The sequence below is a fragment of the Triticum aestivum genome, chromosome 6B (assembly GCF_018294505.1).
Source record: "Triticum aestivum cultivar Chinese Spring chromosome 6B, IWGSC CS RefSeq v2.1, whole genome shotgun sequence".
NCBI lineage: Eukaryota > Viridiplantae > Streptophyta > Magnoliopsida > Poales > Poaceae > Triticum > Triticum aestivum.
The window spans coordinates 208,193,832-208,212,390 of NC_057810.1; the positions used below are offsets into that span (position 1 = coordinate 208,193,832).

Genomic DNA, 18,559 nt, shown 5'->3' on the forward strand with positions numbered 1-18,559 from the left:
TCTACTGCAGTGTCAAGCTGACTAGTTGCTTAGTTTATTTTCAAGGTTGTGTTGTGCTGAGGCCCCAGCAGAACTATGTTTATGTTCTTTCTCGTTATTTGAACTGTTTAGTACGTAGAGTAGTACTAGTACTATGTGTTACTACTGTTCTTCTTGCAGTTGGTACTACTGCTCGTACCTTCGTGTTCCCACTGTACTTAATATGTTCGTACTAGTAGTATAATTTGGGTCAGACGATTTGTGAAAGAAGTTCGACGGAGCGAAGGAATAAGACGGCAAAAGAGGTGGAAGAAGCCCTTCTAGCCATCCATGTTGCATCAAACGGCTCACATGAGTTGACTGACCCAAATTTCTCCTTCAGATTGCAGGATCCATGTGGCATTCAAGGTCTCGAAGGTAGATTCCATGTCCGCACCCGGTTTGCGGGCTCGACGTGCGCGCGACCGGCTTCCGCCGTGACAGCCACCATGCGCGCCTCCTCCGCGCGGGCGGAGATGACAATGACACGCTAGTTCATCCTCGCCGGCGTGCTGGAGCACGCGCTCGTCCTCCTCTTTGTACGCTGCATACATAGACGCGGCTCCACCAGCTGCTCGCGTGCTTGGCAGCGCGACGGCATGGCGAGGAGGGACTGCAGACGGCGTGAGCGGGCGAGCCTTCGGCTTCATGGCACAAGGATGGCGGCGACACGGTGGTGATGGGCGAGAAATTGTTGGCCGGAGCAGGCGGGCGCCGGCATGCGCAACGGCGGTGGCGGCATATTGATGAGTGCGCGTATGGGAGCTTACTTTAGTTTTATATGAGGTTGGTCAAACTTAAAAGAAAACCGTACTAGTACACGTAAACATTAGACTTAGGCTGCGTTTTTTTTTAAGTTAGTACCACAGCCACGATACGGAATCCTATGCAAGCGCGTGAACTGCGGCCGCGCGGTCGATCGAACGGTGCGTCACCGTGTCGCGCTTGAAGGACATCCACTGAACCTTTTTGTGTGTGAAAATAATCCTCGAATATTACTCAACTTTTTTTCCTGGGAAAGTTCTTGACGCTGCAATATTTCCATATATTTGAATTTAGCTCCAGTTTGTGTTTATTTGGATTTGGACATTTTAGGTGCGCCCTAGTTTTTTTAGTACTTATTTTGTGTGTGTGACTAAGAGAGAACGTGTGTATGTGTCCATATGTGTGTTGTGGCGGAAGGGCAATGTGGAGACGGTGTGCGTGTGATACAGACATAGAGAGGTGTGAATGTGCAAACAATCATGCATGAGTGAGACATAGACAGATGCCAATACGTCGTGTATACATGAGAGCGCGGTCTTCTAGTTTACTTGTGTGTGTGTGTGAGAGAGAGAGAGAGAGGGGGGGGGAGAGAGAGAGGAGCATCGGTAACACAACAACCATCTCTCTCGATTCGTCCGTCCCTCGCATGATCGCATGCAACATATGCATCAACGCGCACATTTTGACACCCTCACTCGGCCCCTGCCCACCTCAAGGCCCGCGCAATCTCTTCGTGTATACCCATTTCTCTCCTTAGGTTTGTTTTCACTCAATATCTGACACACACACACACGCGCGCGCGCGCACACACACACACACGCATGCACGCAGCACAACACACACACACTCCCTCGAGCACACAATTCATCCCCATCCAAGGTTATACGGCGACCACTCCCGCTTATGCTTCTTTGCACCCCAACATGCACAACACCTCAATCTTCAAAGAGGGCATCGAACAGATCGAAGACGGCGACCACACCGCGCTAGAGAATGCGGGGTCATTTGGAAGCAGGGTGATGTGACGACGGCTGACTGACTCCTCCTCCCCCCCCCCACCCTCTCTCTCTCGCTCTTGCACAAAATTACCAATCCCTCTCACCCCCGCACAAAATTATCGATCCCTCAACCCATGAGATCCTTCCCCTCTCGTCCATGTTTTTCCAGCTCTCTCATCAAACATGTTGTCTCTTCTCCTTCCATGTATACAGAATCACGTATATTACATGTCTCCATCTTTCTCACAAACCTAACTTCTTCCTCTCTCTTTCTCTCTCTCTCTCTCTCTCTCTCTCTCTCTCTCTGTGTGTGTGTGTGTGTGTGTGTGTGTGTGTCTCGTTAGGTTTGTCTCCTACTCTCTCGTCCACATACATACAATCTTTCCCGCCCTATCTGCTCCATCTTCAAAAGCTCTCTCTGCACGTTTCATTCACACAATGGGATATGTCAAAATGTTGCTTCTATAATGGCTGATGTAGAGTTTTGGTTGTTTTTGTTGCATCCTACAAAGTAATAACTATGAAATGCATTAGATTCTCATTTGACCGGGATTATGTGAGTTTGAGCATGTTGTGAAGTACTATAGACCTTGTATACATCTTGGGATTCGACAATGATTGTAACTATTGAATTGTATAGACCATTACATTTGAAGTCAATAGCCTAATATATTTATTTCGCAATTTCAACAAATGATTAGTTCACTACAAACTAAGAAAACAAATGTGTACTCCCTCCGTTTTTATTTAAGTTCGCGTATTAGCATTGGTCAAAGTCAAGTTTTGTAAACTCTCAGAAAGGTTATAACAAAAAATATTAACATATACAATAACAAATAAATACCATTAGATTCAATATTGAATGTACTTCCACATCATACATATTTGTTATGATAAATGTTTATATTTTTATATAAACTTGGTCAAACTTTAGGAAGTTTGACTTCGGTCAAACCTAATATGCAGAGTTTACTACTACTACTCGCTAGTTGCTTAGCCGAATCACTCAACAATCCACACGGGGAGTCCAGTGTCACAAAATTTTGAGGTCGGCGGGAAAATCTCCCGCGAACCTGATTCGAGCAGTGGGAAGTTACCATCATAGCCTTCGGAACAGGCCTACGTACGACGCTTGGTAGGGGGCTGTTTTCATAACTTCAGGTTCACCCTACCCAGCCAGCCCCACCCCGGCACCCAGAGTAGTACACCTGAATACTCCCCATTTTCTATCCCCACCGCAAAATAGACTTCTCCACGGCACCGCAGCCTTCGTGCTCCTCCCCTTTACATCGGCGCACTCGTCCACCGCAGCGCATCTGCCTCATCGACAACCTCGTACGCCGCACTGGAGCCGGTCCACCGTCGTTGTCGTAGACGGAGCCTCTTCCCCGGCATCGTCTTCCACGGTCTCAGATCTGCTTCCCGGAAGCCGACGCCAAACGCAGAAGTACCACCGTCATGGACAATGAACTGACTCCCATTGCCGACCATGACTCACAGAGGCCGCCGCGACCATCGTTCTCCTCCTCGATTGGTAATGTGTGTATTGAATCACTTAGCAGTACATGTGCAGTTCCAATTTTGTTCATACCTACCCTTCAATTTTCCTGGGTGCTATTGTTCCTGTAAAAGTAATTGGTTATAGCCTCCATTGTCCAACAGAATATCAGCTTGTAATTGTGTGTCGCTCCTGTATCGCGCTGTGCTTGGGTAAGTTTTTCATCTGCAACCAGCAGTGTGGCAAATGATGGAAAGGTTTTTAGAACTAGCAAGATGCACATGCGTTGCACGCATCAAGATGCATTTGTATGAGTAGTTTATCTTGCGGGAGAAAAGGATGAACGAGGGAAGGCCTTATTTGCAAATCTGGAGAGGGGTATGGGTATCTTTTTGCAAAATTCCCATTTCTTTCCTTCCTATCTGTCAGATATAAATCGGACGGCCTATATTGCAAGAAAAAAAAGTACAGAGAAAAAAGTAGACAGTAAAGGAAATAGAGATAAATATTAAATATAAAATATAAAATAAATATAACCGTAGAGAAGAGAGTAGAGATAGCAGAGACGTCGGGAAAGGATCGCGCGCGCGCGGGAAAAAGCGCCCGAGCGTGCGCTAGTTTTGGCGCGCGGCGTCCGGCGTGCTTTATAAAATCCAACGCCCTCCCATTGCTCTGTGCCTCACCACCGCTCTCTCCCCGCTCTTTTTCGCCTCGCCGCCGCCGCGCCACCATGCCGCCGCATCATCGGGAAACTTGGGGATACCGCGGCGTCCGCGCGCGCCCCTCCGGCGGCTTCTCCGCCGAGATCCGGTTCCGCGGGATGTTCCTCGGCCTCGGCAATTTTGACACCGCCACCGAGGCGGCCCGCGCGTATGACACGGCGGTGTGGCGCCTCCGGTGGCCTCATAGAACATTGAACTTCCCAATGTGTCGACGCGGGAGCGAGCGCAGGAGCTCGCACCTCTGCCGTGGCTTAGCACCGACGAGGATCGTCACGACAACCGGAGGCGGGAGCACTGTCTCGGCATCACCGAGATGGACGAGGAAGCCATTGCGCTGTGTCGCCAACACTTCCCGCAGGACATCATCAACGAGCACGACTTATACGCGCAAAGGAGGGCGGAGAGGGATAAGAGGAGGGAGGAGCGAGCCGCCTATCGCAAGGACATGCGTAGGCGAAAAGCGGACGCTCAATACAACATGAGGCTAGGAGCAGCGTCGCCCTGGGAATCCGACGACGATCGATATCTTCACGCCTATAGTCAGACGTCGGAGGAGGACATCACCGAGGAGCAGTCGGACGACGAGGAGTAGTTGAATTATCTTTTTTGTATCTATCTATGCTGAGAACTATCCTCTACTCTCTAGTATCTACTTCTCGATCTCAGCACTGTAAATGCTTTTTTAAAGCATCGCGCGTTGTGATTCTGTTGGAGATGCTCTAACATGGCAGATGAGTGCTTTAATGTTGCCCACAAGATGCGCGAGTATTACTAGTAGTATTTTTCTTGCCATGTTGAGATTTTGAAACCATGAATGTGAACATGCAGAGGAGCAATAAAGACCAAACACGGGATATTCGGGACATCTTCAAGGAGCGTGGCAAGTTAAAGAGGAGCTGCACCGAACCTGTAAAACGAGCTTTGGTAAGTAACACCCTTTCAATTACTTTCGTTTAGCCTCGTGTTCTTCGATATGTATATGTTGTAGTTTCTGTTTCTCTTAAGCATGGTGTTCTTCGATGTGTAATAAGAAGAGTCTTAATCGTCCTAGTGCTTTCGTTTTTAACTTTATGTAGGAAGTGGGTGTTCTCACCGTGTAGTCTGCTTTTATATTTCTTTTCCTTTTGAATTCACTTCTCCGAGTTCTGTTTATCTGGCTTCTACTAAATGGATCTAGGTTTCTCTGAGTATTGATCTAAAAAAGAAGTAACTTCATGTCAGGATGCAGTTCCTGCGAGGAGGGAAGTATGGTCAACCTCGAGATCATGTTTCCAAAATGAGGCTGGATTACACACAAGGTGCCAGTTCCCTAATGATGCTGGATTAGACACAAGGTGCAAATTCCCAGATGATGCTGGATTGCACACAAGCCAGGTGGGGTCGTCAGCTGTTCGTGTCCTCGTGGCATTAGTAAAGGCTGAAAGAAAGCATGCAGCAGCCCTTGAGAATGTAGTTGAGTTCCTGAAGAAGCGAAAAGAGCAATCAGATGCTCTCTTCACCCAAGCCAAAGAAGAGATGAAAGAAGCCAGAAATAAGCTAGCAGAGGCAGAGCAGGCTAGGCGTCTCCTGCTATCTAAAATTGTTGTCAATACAAAATTTCCTTCATAATAGCTAGGTTCAAATGTTTATCTAGTCAGCATGCCTGTTATGATGTCTGTGCATCTACTGATGTGGCACAAAATGTTTTTTTGGGTCATGTAATAACAGCAATTACATTCCAAACAATAACAGACGAAGCATTGGACATGGTATAGTTCACGCGCAAGCCCGACATTCCAAGTCCAACTTCCACATCAAACTCATGTTCACAGATATCTGCAAATTCATACATAATGTCCACAACCATGATTCACTTCAAAGCCAAAAAAATGTGAGGAGAGTTATAAATAAAGAAAAACCTCTTCTAGTTCCTGCTACTAGTGCAAGCACAACAAGTCAAGACCATGCGTAAATTAATTATATTTTAGTCATTTTTTGTGTTCTAAAATGCCTGCCGGCTCGTAGAAGGGTGTGTTGTCGGCACACGCGCGGATTCAATGAAGGCAGGCGGGGCAGTCTTAAGCTGGTTGCACATGGCGAGGAAGCGTGCTCAGCCGGGCCTGCAGTGAGTACGGCCCTCTTGGCCGGCGCGCCGGTTCAATGCCTGCGCTATGAGAGGTCGCGTCCGTGTCAGAGCAATCACTCCCTCCAGTCCTTTTTTGTTTGGGTATAACAAAATCTCGTTTTCCATTCACATTTTACAAGTAAAATTTGTGGACAAACTTTGACCCAAAGTACGATGGGGACTAGTAAACCAGAATGGAGGTAGTAGTTTTTTTAATCAATGAAGGGTTTCCCCTTCCGATTACTGAAAACTAGCATCTAAATCTAAACCATAGTATTTGCCCTAGAACTACCAGGTTCAACATCTCGTAACATAAACCCATACAACCATACGCCAAGGAGGTACGTAGTACTATGAATTCCATTTTCGCTCCATACCAATCGTTCTAAAAACTACTTACTACTTATAACGTGCCATTTAAAATCGGAACTCTTAACCCCGCTAAAAAAACAATATTTTAAACATGGCTACTCGGTCTGTGGCAACTGGCAAGCCACCGCACTCCAAGTTGTTCACCTGTGGTCCCGACTATCAACTCCTACAAAGGTGCTCCACCACGTACCCGGTACCCGCGAATGCAGCAATCATGCACCTAGTGTTTTAGGGTTTATTTGTTAACGTCGCCTTTACGTAACACTCATGTGTGCGAGACAGCGAGAGGCCGACTGCATGCGTGCGCCTCTTCTCTTTGTATATGTACTCCACCGTTTGTCTGGTGTCCAAAAAATTATAATAACTACTAGCAATGTGCCAATGCGTTGCCACACGATCAAAGTAGATTAATACATATTCACCGATTTGATAGAAAAAAAGTCTAGTTTTGAAATACGTATATCACTAAAAATATTTTATGTTTCAGTCAAAATATATTACTTTGGCGGTTTTGATGAGATAAGGGAGGCATGTTTTTGGTTTCAAGATTCGAGAAGTGGTATACTCCCTCCGTCCACGAATAAGTGTACATCTAGCTTTTATTCTAAGTAAAAGTTTTAAAATTTTGACCAACTTTATAAAAAATAGTAGTAACATATATGGCATCAAATTGGTATATTATCAAAGTACATTTGAAAACAGATCTAGTGATACTAATTTAGTGCCATAAATGCTTCTACTTTTCCCTAGAAAGTTGGTCAAAGTTTTAAAACTTTGACTTAAGACAAAAGCTAGATGTACACTTATTCGCAGACGGAGGGAGTATGTCTAATTTCTACTCTTACTAGCAAGATACCCGTGTGTTGCATGGAACATCAAAATCTCGTGGGAGAAAAGGATGAATGAGGGAAGGCCTTATTTGCAAAGGTGGTGAAGAGTGTGGGTAAATTGCCATATTTTCCTTCCTATCCGTCAGATATAAATCGGACGACCTACATTGCAGGATGGCAGGCCCACCATCATCACCAACTCTATTTTTTATCCCTACACTTATAAAAAGCATTGTCGGTGATGATCGTGTGCCTGCCATCCTGCAATATAGGTTGTCTGATCTATATCTGATGGATAGGAAGGAAACTATGGAAATTTTGCAAAAAGATACCCACACCCCTCTCCATATTTGCAAATAAGGTCTTCCCTCGTTCATCCTTTTCCCCCACAAGATAAACTACTCATAAAAATGCATCTTGATGTTCCGTGCAACGCATGGCATCTTGCTAGTTGTTGCAAAAAGCCCATGTGTGTGAGAGAGAGAGGGAGAGTGGAGGAGGACGGAGTACATGTGTGACAAAGACACAAGTAGTGTGTGTGCGATAGGTATCAGCTTAAAATGAGGCGATAGTGTGTGTGTGCACGATTGAGAGGGCATGTCTCGAGAAGGGAAGAAAAAGCTACATAGATGCAAGGAGCGAGAGAGAGACATGTATGTGATGGTGGAAGCATGAGTGTGCAGGTGTATAAACCTATCTAGAGGCTAGCTAGTCGATAAATGCTTGTGAGAGAAATACGAGTCGGGGTGCGAAAGCGAGAGTTTTGTGTGTGTGTGAGAGAGACGGTAGTCGGGAAGGGGGGTGGAAGCAGGAGTTGTGTGTGTGTGAGAGAGAGAGAGAGAGAGGAGACGGTAGTCGAGGTTGTCTGATCGGTGTCAGTCTGGGATGGAGACGAAAAGGAGACCGCAACAAATGTTGTGTCTACAGGAGAGAGAGAGAGAGAGAGAGAGAGAGAGACAGAGTAATTTTAGTGGTATGAGTCATATGTAGAGACATATAGGGTGCGTGAGAGAATACCATAGAGAGAAAGACAAAGTGAAAGACGAGTGGAGACTGTGTGTGTGGCGGTGAAAAAGAAAGCTTAGGTACCGAGTGATACCAGAGAACAGTAGAGACGTGAGAGATAATGAAAACCGTGTAATGTATAATGATAGGAAGAGTGTGACACTTCTCAAGGGAGACGTCGAGAGACCATGTTTGCGAGGATAGGAGAAACATGAATTGAGCATGCGGGTGAGCTGGAGAAAAGAGAGTGATGGCTACCTGAAGGAGCATGCATGCGAGATAGATGGGCGTGAAAGGAGTGAAGAAAAAAGGGATTCAAGTATTTGAATTCGAGATGATGATACATGTAATCCATACTCGAACCAAAATTGATCTATCAAACATGCATACTCATATGAATTCTTGCACATCTATGTTATTTAATATGTAGATATTACTGATCCATACATTTTAGTAGAACATAATTTGGTTAATTTTTTTCGAATTCAACCTTAAGATTTCGAGATCGTTGTATTTGTAAATCATATTATACATATAAAGGAGCGGAATTCTTTGTCGTGCTTTTGAAAGTATATATGTAAAAAAATGATGTATATAGAATGTAATTCCAATTGAAAATGGATCCCGCCCGAAAAAAAATAGTAGAATAGAAACGGGATTCGAATTGAGTTGGCACGGTAAACGTGCACTGTGCAAAATTTGAATGAAGCGGGGAAAGTCGCAGTAACCGCCTGAAACCAAAATCTGCGAGATGGAAATCACTACTGCCTATCCCTGCCGCGCAAAGCCTATCTGCTGGATTTCTATAGGTTTCGATAGGGGTAGGTTTGTAATTTCACCCAAACATGACGTAACCGCCTCTCACCCAGATTCATACACGGTGGGCGCCAAAACATAGTGTGCCCTCGACCGAAATTGACTCCCTCCCTGATTCATATTCATACATGGTGGGCGCCAAAACAAACTCTCGTCGGCAAATATTTGGTGTATGCGAGATTACCGTCCTATCCCCAACCGACTAATGTTGCTGTGATGTATGTAGTAGAAATTTGAAACGGGGGCTAAGTTTGTAAATTTCCTCGCATTTGAGACAAGCGCGCCCTGACTACATGGTCCCCCCCCCCCTTCCTCTCTACCTCCCTTTTCCCCATTCATACTCCGTGGAAGCCAAAACACCCTCTCCACCCCACCCTCCTCCGTCTGCCGCCGTCCGCCACCCCATCCACCGCAGTCCTCCTCCACCATGCCGGAGCTGATACCCCGACGCCGCTGTCCATTACAAGAGATCGACCTCTCTCATCCACGCCTTTGGACCGGGATCCTTGCATCCCGTCCTCTCGCTTCATCCCCGTCATCGTCCACCTTGCCGGTGCCGCTCCTACGACCGTCTCGTCCACCGCGCCCCGCCGCCACCGTCTACCCTCCTAGATTTGCTTCCGCGCCACCGACAGCCATCGCTACCGCAGCACCGTCAAATTCTCACCAGATGCGTACACGGCGCCGCACCAGAGGCGGTACTCTTTCATATCTGCTCAACTTATTTATCGCAGCAAGAAAATAGATCGCCACTGCTTTACTCTGATTTCTTGTCTTGGTTGCGAAGTTGCCTTTGTCCGGTTTGCACCTCCAGATCCGCCATGGCAACGCTCAACACTATACTCCCAATGCTTATGGTTTTCCCCTTTTATATTCCACACTAGTTAAATCACAGTAGACTAAATTTCAAAATTGGGTCAGTTGATTTTTTAGAGCTCGCCGGAGTTCATCGGTGAGATCCAAGGGGCTCGGGTGGTTGTGGGGCCTCGCCGAACGAAGAAAACTCTATGCGGGTGGGGGTGGGGGTGGCGGAGGAACACAGGTGGTGGGGGCCGGTGGTCCGGCCGGCGGCCCGTGCTGTGTTCTGTATGGGAAGAATCACAGACGAGGAAGAAGAAGGGTTAGGAGACGTACGATCTTCATCCAGCCGCCTGAAATGGTCGAGAGACAGCTGAGAGTTGCATTCTTAATGCGCTCTGGTTCATCATGTGTGGGCACTGCGCAACCAACATTTTATTATCCAAAATCTGCTTGCTCTTCTTTACCATGTTCGATAGAGCTGTGACACAAAATGTAGGACCGACTCCAGCAGACTGTACCCATACTTCACTGGCCACACCACTAGCCCCACCACACAGGACCTGCACTCCAGCAAAAGGTATACCAATTTCATTTGCCATAGCACCAGCTGTACCATAGAAAAATCCCACTCCAGCAAAAAGTACAACAAGTCCACCGGCCGAAGACCTATCCAAACTGCAGAGACGGCCAATTCCTGCAGATTGGAACCCCATTCCATTTATTCCCAGTTTAAAATACAATGCTTTCAATGTTGTTAGGGACTACGTGCATATATTCCCATCATGGGAAGATTATTGTGAAGACAAACACCATTTTCACATCTTCCTGTCCAACTTACGTGTAAGTGCTATTATTCATGGTTATCATTTTCCTGTTTTCTGCTGATTGAACACATCAATGATTTACATTACATTGTTGTAACTAGGCGATGGTCAATCTAGATAGACATGACGAGGAAAGCTTGCTTGTGCTTTTCAAGGAAGCATTGCAGCAGTATCGGTGTTACCTGAGGAAATCACACTTTGGTGGCAAATCTGCAAACGAATTTCCGGTGAAGTCTCATGTGCTAAATTTAGAAGACATTGAATGGAAAAACATTGTTATGCACTGGTCCCGTTCCCAGGATGAGGTACTATCTATGAAATCACATGACAATTTGAACTTCTACTTTTCCGCATGTGCCTTACGGATCTTGTTTGCAGGCAATTTGCTCGAAGAAGAATTCCGGTTTGAAAAGAATGACAGGATATCGCAAATATGTTGCCCGCTGCTTTGCTCTTGTTAGTACCTGTTGTCATGTATCACTATACTTTCATACATACCTGGTTCATTATGTGACAGCAGTATGCATGATAGCTTGCTTATCAATTGTTCGCTCCAAATTCTTCAGTATCCAATGCCAATGTTTTTTTAGCTCTGCATTGTTCTTGTAAGTACATGCTGTCCTTTATCAGTGTACTTATAATGATAGGTAGTTGTTCATGTACCATCACTCTGCAGCTTATTTTCCTTTGCACTCCATTTTCTACACATCAGATCTATATTTACTCTTACCATAAGGTTGGTACTGAAGAAGTTTAGTTGTGCATTGCTCTTGGATGTACCTTTTGCCTGTATCGCTGCACTTACATTTATAGATACTTGGTTATGTAGCATCACTCTTCATCTTATCTTAAATATTCTCCTTTTTTTGTATATTATCACATCTATATTTACTCTTAACAAAATGTAGAATAAAGGCAATGCTTATGAAGAAGATTCTGTGGTAAACTTCCTGAATTGCCCCCCCATCAGCATGGGCAAGGCCTTTATAGAGCCTGTCTTCACTAATAATGTAAGTTTGTCCATCTCAAGCCTTCAAACTTTGTTGTATATATTTGGTTAGGCATGACTGCAACAGCTGTTTATTTTTGGTGTTTGCATCAAATTGCATGTTTAAAGTTTATTATGTACTCCCTCCGTTCCAAAATAGATGACCCAATTTTGTACTGAAGTTAGTATAAAGTTGGGTCATCTATTTTAGAACGGAGGGAGTAGTTCATAAACAAAAGTTTGTCCTTTCTCAATTTAAGTTTTCAGTTGTACAACCAAGTTCCTTATTCATACCATATAAATCAAAGTATACAGAGCAAGTGATCTTCTTTTGCACTGCATGTATGCTTCTGTTCTTCATTCGTAATCCAGTGGTGTGGTGAACCTACCCACTACAGCACAATCTCATATTCTGCAATGTCTTAACTATAAACAATGTCATATCATTCTACTACTCCCTCCGTCCGAAAATACTTGTCGTTGAAATGGATGTATCTAGATGTATTTTAGTTCTAGACACATCCATTTTGATGACAAGTAATTCCGGACGGAGGGAGTATTATTTCAACCATCTCTTTATTTGCCAATATGAAATGGGATAAATTGACAGCACACTAACCATTCATACTTATGAGTTCTTGATCTGTAATCTAGTGGTGTCGTGAAGCTGCCAACTCCTTCACAATGTCATTTCCTGCCATGTCTTGACCTGAACAATACCATATTGTGTTAATGCAATTTTAAATTGTGTCACTTTATTTGTCAGTAAGAAATGTGATGAATTGTCAGCACTGATACTTTTATGTGCAAAACCTGTCATCTGTCTGCTTGTTTATCTTTCAGAGTGAGGAAGATTTAAGTGTTGAACAAGCGCAGTCTGATCATCTTGCTCAGCTGCTTACACTGCAGCTCCCCAGCAGGGCTAACCTTTCTTGAACTCTATTGAAGTGCTCTTGGTTTTGTATATTATTTTGTCGGTGTGTTTATTTGCACCGGTGGCGATCTTTGATGCCCAGTGTATGTAATCTGCTGTCTGCTTATGCTTTATTATCATAGTGGCAAACTTTGATGCCCAGTGGATGTAATATGCTATAATTTCTTTATTGTATAGTCTAGGTTTTTTCTTATTCACGATGCTGCAGTTATTTTACTGTCTTCGCAGTAAATTGGCCAAACCGTAAAATTACGGTACATAATCGGGTCGTCATGCAATCACGATGTAGGTTGGGCCTGAAACGTGTCGAACAGCTAACAGGCCGGCAGCATCCCGAAATGAACCCCGGCCCATGATTGTGCGAATCAAATCACGGGCTTTTAACAGGCCAAAATTGTCTCGGTCCTTGTTTGGCCCAATCAGATATCGGCTGCGAGCAGGCCGGATGGAAACTGGGTCGTAGTTAGGCCCAACTATATGACGGGCATTTAACAAGACGAAATTAATATAGGGCCGAAATGTTAAACTGGTCCTTAAGAGGCCAAAACTAATGTCAGGCCAAATTACTAAGTGGTTCTCTAGCAAGTGGGCCCAAAAGCATAGTGTCCAGTTGACGGGCCGAATCTTATATGGGCCATAATTGAGCCCATAGCCTCTTAAAGGGTCGTACCTGATCTGGGCCATAATTTGGCCCAGAACGTGGTAGGCTTTTAACGGGCCGGATCTCATATGGGACACTATTAGGCCCGGATCTCATATGGGACACTATTAGGCCCATAATTTTTGGTCGTATCCAAGGTAGTCATGTCCTCATCATCCTCCCCTTTTTGAAAACAAAGCCGTCCTCGGCGTTGCTTAATCTGAAATGTGGCTAACAAAAGAGACAAGGTATACATATATGTATATGTCATCCATTTTTACTTCCCTTGATTTTTGCACATATGACACATGTATACATGAGTAACTTTCATAGATCATAAAATATAAAGCAAAAATATTATCATAAGTAGAAGGCATGAAAATATTGCAACTCAGTTTGCACATATAAGTGAAGCTCTTATTCCTATCAAAAGATTGAGAATATTCATCATTAAACCATCCCAACATTGGTGAATAAACCTTACTTGCATCAAATTTACATGCTACAACATGCTTAAATCACTACAACAAAAACCCACTTTTAACAACGGATATGTAGCAACGAAAGATAGCATGTGTTGTCGGTGGTCCACCTCCCACCTCCCACGAAGAGGTAACCTCCCCGTGCTCATCTCCATGTTATCTGGAAAGTACCACCCCGTCCAAATATCACGCAACAAAAAAGAGTTGCCACAACCCCGCTGATTTTGTGATTCCTTTCTCCGCTGATTTGGTGATTCCTTTCTCACAAGCTTCGTGACCACAAAGTTGCCGCCACAAACCTCCGACTCCGGCTAGATCCAGTGCTCTTCTGCGCCGCCGCTCACCAGCCCATTCCCCCTTACTGTTTTCCTCTGTTCCTTTGTCGCGGGCTTGCGGCGAGTTCCTCCGCGCCGCCGCCCAACCTCCCGGCTCCTCTTTACTGCTTTCCTCCGATCCCCAGTCGCCGCGACGTCCTCCGCTCCCCTGCGCACCCGCTCATGGTCTCAGGAACCACTCACTGCTCTCGTCCAATCCATTGCTACGGCGACGCCATCCACGCCCCTGTACGCGCCCCCGCAGGAACCCTAGCCGCCATGGTGGCTAGCGCGTCTCCCATGCCTCCTCTCGTTTGTTTGCCCACTACCCTGCGTATCCGCGCGCGCGGCTGCCGGCTCGGGCTATACTGTGTTGTTCCACATCGAGTCCTCGACTACCTCGACTGACGCCAGACGGTTCAGTAAGGCCCTCCTCCTTCGAATATTGTTTGTACAATGACGAGATAATGGGAACTATCCCGGATCAAACAAATCGAGCACTTCTTTCATTTTTCTAATAGATTTGTTCAACATATATTTGACAAATTTACCCTGTTTCGTAAAGATTATATAACACAGTAAGTTTCATGGAGGAAGTTCACATTCCAATGGGTTTTATCTACAGGCTGCAGAGACAACAACGCTTCTGTGGTTACAGGCTCAAAATTCCCACCTATAAGATCCCCTGTGTTATTACTATATCTGATACCTTTATGTTGCACCAGAGATCTTCTCTAATAGCAGCCAATTACAACAATTTGCAGTAAGTCATAAATGTAACATCTAGAAGCATGTTGTCACCCCAGTTTTAGATGTTCATAGGCGGACTTTTTTCTTCTGTGGTTGAGCGATTCACCATTTGTATGTACTCTGTACCTGTTCATTCAGGAATATTTTTTTACCTTTTCATTAATAGTTCTTTCTTGTGATGCATTAGGCTCTAATTTTCTTGATTCTACGTGCATGGATAATTGTCCAGTATTTTTGTGAGGAGGATCTTGGTAGATTAGTTAAATAAGTCGACAGTATCTCCAAATATCCTAGTTAATAGCCTATGACCATGTCATAAAAGAACATTTCTTCAAGTATCAGTTAATAGGCAAGTACTATTATCTATAACATCATGATTTTCAAGAGGCAAAAAAATCTCATTAGCTTTATCAATCCTTACTGATTTCTGTTACACGCTTCTGTAGTACTATAGGAATAAGCCCACATGCATCTCTTTGTCCTAACATTTCTTTTTATTGTATAATCTTTAGTTTCATCTTCCCTCGCAGGTTCTGAAGTTGACTATGTGCTTCAGCCAACACGTGTTTGTTTGTTCTTTATCTTAACAGGTATATCTTCTGGACTTGTGCGTACTGCAATTAGGAGATATAAAAGTCAACACATACATAAGAGTCCCTAAAAAGAATTTGAAGCCTCTGGGAAATTGAAATATTCAACTATGTATAATCAATATTATTGGTTACCTATTGTCATTTAGTTGGCTCCAGAATTCATATCATTGTTAATATATATAATGTTTGGATAATCATTACTATAGTAAATACATGTTGATGGTTCAAAATGAATAGCCCCATCCAATTTTTCAAAGATCTCGGTGTTTTACTATGCAGTTTCTGGTCTGAACGAGTGGTGGATATTCAGAACTTGTGCAAGTCGCAACTGAGAGAATAGAATGTTGTCAGTTTACAGAAATGTTCAAGACTTCAAGTCTCTGTGTTTGTACTTCCTAGCATGGTGATGTCCCTTCTGCTGGTGTTTATTATGATGATTCATATAGTAAGTTGATGCCAGATGCAAAAAATAAAATAGTACACAGATATAGGTTGCGTCTGCATTTTTATTAATAAACTCATGTTGAAAAGGTTTTGTATTCACATTATTAATTAGCCCCACATCTATATGTAAATCAGTGTCTTGGTAAGTCATATTTGTGAGCATGTATCACAATACCTAATTTAGCCTGGTGCGAATTATTTTCTTTTAACTACAATATTTTTGATCTGTTGAAATCTTGCGTCTACTTTTATTTTGTGGAGAACTCAGATCTTTCTTAGCAAATGAAAGATGTGTGGTATTTCATTACATGATTTTTTTTCCCAAGGGGGTACCTCATGTCTTGCTTAGTATGCTTTTGAGGTTTATTTTACTCAATCGACATATAGCATTTTTTCATAAGAAAACAAGGATAAAAAGTGATTGTCAGGTGTAGGCTAGTACTCTCCTTTTTTTGGCTCCTCCATAACTTTCTGCTTTGTTGATATTCTCTATCATAGGTTACTAATCTCATTCCTTTGTTGTTCTAGGCTGCCAAGATATATTCAAGATGCACGGACATTGATTGCAAGGTCAAGAATGGCAATTTTACTAGATAATTAGAATGTCATTTTGAAGTGTAATGTTTCAAACAGTAAGCTAACTGAATGATCAAGAATTAGGCTAGTACTAGATGGTTTCAGATATGTAATGCTTGTATCGTGTTCTTTGTAATGCAATACATCATGTTTAATATATTATGGGGATTCCTGCTTATTATATTGTCGCTCCTATCCATCAGCATTGGAATAATAATTTTGGTTCGCAGTATAAAATACCATTAAGTTGTTCATATATGTCAAAGCATCTAGTCGCTGCAATGGTATGGTATGTCCATTTGAAACTTGTTTGTGTTTGGTAGCCACCAACGCATATGAAGCGTTGTTACGCTTCAGTTCTATACGTTGCTATTTTGCAACACTTCTACACGTGGTTTACCAACGGATGTATATACGTTGTTGTAGATCATTGCAACGCCACCAACGGCAATGCATGATAATCCGTTGGTGTAGACCTTAGCAACGCATATACGGACATACGACAACGCATGGATGCGTTGCTGAAGGGGGGTTCTTGTTGTAGTGAATAAGCAAACATGCAGTAAGTCATTGGACACAGAATCATCACCAAGATTAGAGGTCATATCAAAATGATTAAACATTGGTTCTTTTGCATCAATAGTTAATTCAATGGGTGCACTCAAAATTGTTTGTATTTCAGTTGTTTGATCACATGATGCATTCATGATAGTAACATGATTCTCTAAAATAGTTGGTGTGCTCAAATCAACAGGTAACTCAACACATGATGTATTTAAGTTAACTAGGGATGCATTGTTCTCATGTGAAGTTATATCATCAATACCTTTACTATTACCTTGTCGCAAAGACATAGCTGATGTCGGTATGGACAATGACAATGTACCATACACTTGAGATGATGTCGCACTCACAATCTGATGTGTGGATGGTCTAGTAGGTGCAACGGTGGAGGAATCAACCGATGGTAGTGAGCATGAATTGGAATAGTAGTTGTTGTAGTCACCCAATGCATCATCCTGTAACTGTCTCTCAAAGGTACAAGCATGAACATACATACCAGTAATGCAACGAGGAAGATACCTAAATCTTGCCTGAATATCATGGTTCAAGATACCAAAAAAATCTATTCATTGTATCATCCTCAGATTCTTCTATGTCACAATGATGCATATAAGATTTGAACTCTTGGTAGTAAGCATGAACAGTGTTATTGCCTTGTTTAAATTGTTCAAATTTGCGAAGCAATTCACGACGATAGTAACGAGGGAAATTTTTTTGTCTCGTTACATGTTTCAAATCTTTCCAAGTTGTGGGTTGGTTATCATTATTTTTCTTACAATGCACACTCCACCAAACAGAAGCAAAACCAGTAAATGCTCTAGTGGCAGCTCGTACTCTCTCAAGTTCAGAAAAGTCATGGTAACTAAAAACTTGTTGTACTTCAAGCTCCCAAGCTAGATAAATAGAAGGATTAAATCTGCCCTCAAATGATGGTAAAGAGATAACCTGACCATGTGCTTATGTGTGCTGTCCTAACTCTCGTGATGGTGAAGATGTGTTCATCGTCCAAGAACTTCTTTCTTCGGAACCTGTCATGATTAGTAGAAACAAGAAACAAAATTCGAGAATAATGTTCCTATGAACTACTAGGATGTGGTTGTAACGTGCTCACAGTAAAGGAAATATCAATATCTTACAAGTTCTTACCATGCGACAGGTGGTGATAGGCAACCAGCGGTGTCAAATAACTCCGAAGATTGTGTAAAGCGATTGCCAGGGGAACGTACGTATACACGATGTAGAAATATGTGGAGCTGGGTTGGCTATATATGGTAACAAAAGATTAGCAATAATCAATTCAAAGATGCAATGTTGAATAAACGCTCAACGACGGTACTGTGCTGGTCCTAGGCTAGACCGGACTAGAGACGCGAGCCTAGAACACTAATGAGGTCACGGCATAGCACAACTAGCATCAATGAAGGATAAGTAGCTCTGGACAGCAAAATATAAGTGAAGATCACAATGGCAGTAAAGATAATGATGAATAACAACTGCCAAGCAGGATATATAACAACTCTC

General features: G+C 43.4%; 1 long non-coding RNA gene across 1 annotated transcript; it reads left to right on the forward strand.

Annotated features, from left to right (window-relative positions):
* The first annotated feature begins 13,990 nt into the window (after positions 1–13,990).
* Positions 13,991–16,652, forward strand: LOC123133974 (uncharacterized). The gene is made up of 3 exons (XR_006465452.1): positions 13,991–15,451; positions 15,734–15,899; positions 16,427–16,652. It is a non-coding gene; the product is annotated as an uncharacterized lncRNA (long non-coding RNA).
* Positions 16,653–18,559: the final 1,907 nt, after the last annotated feature.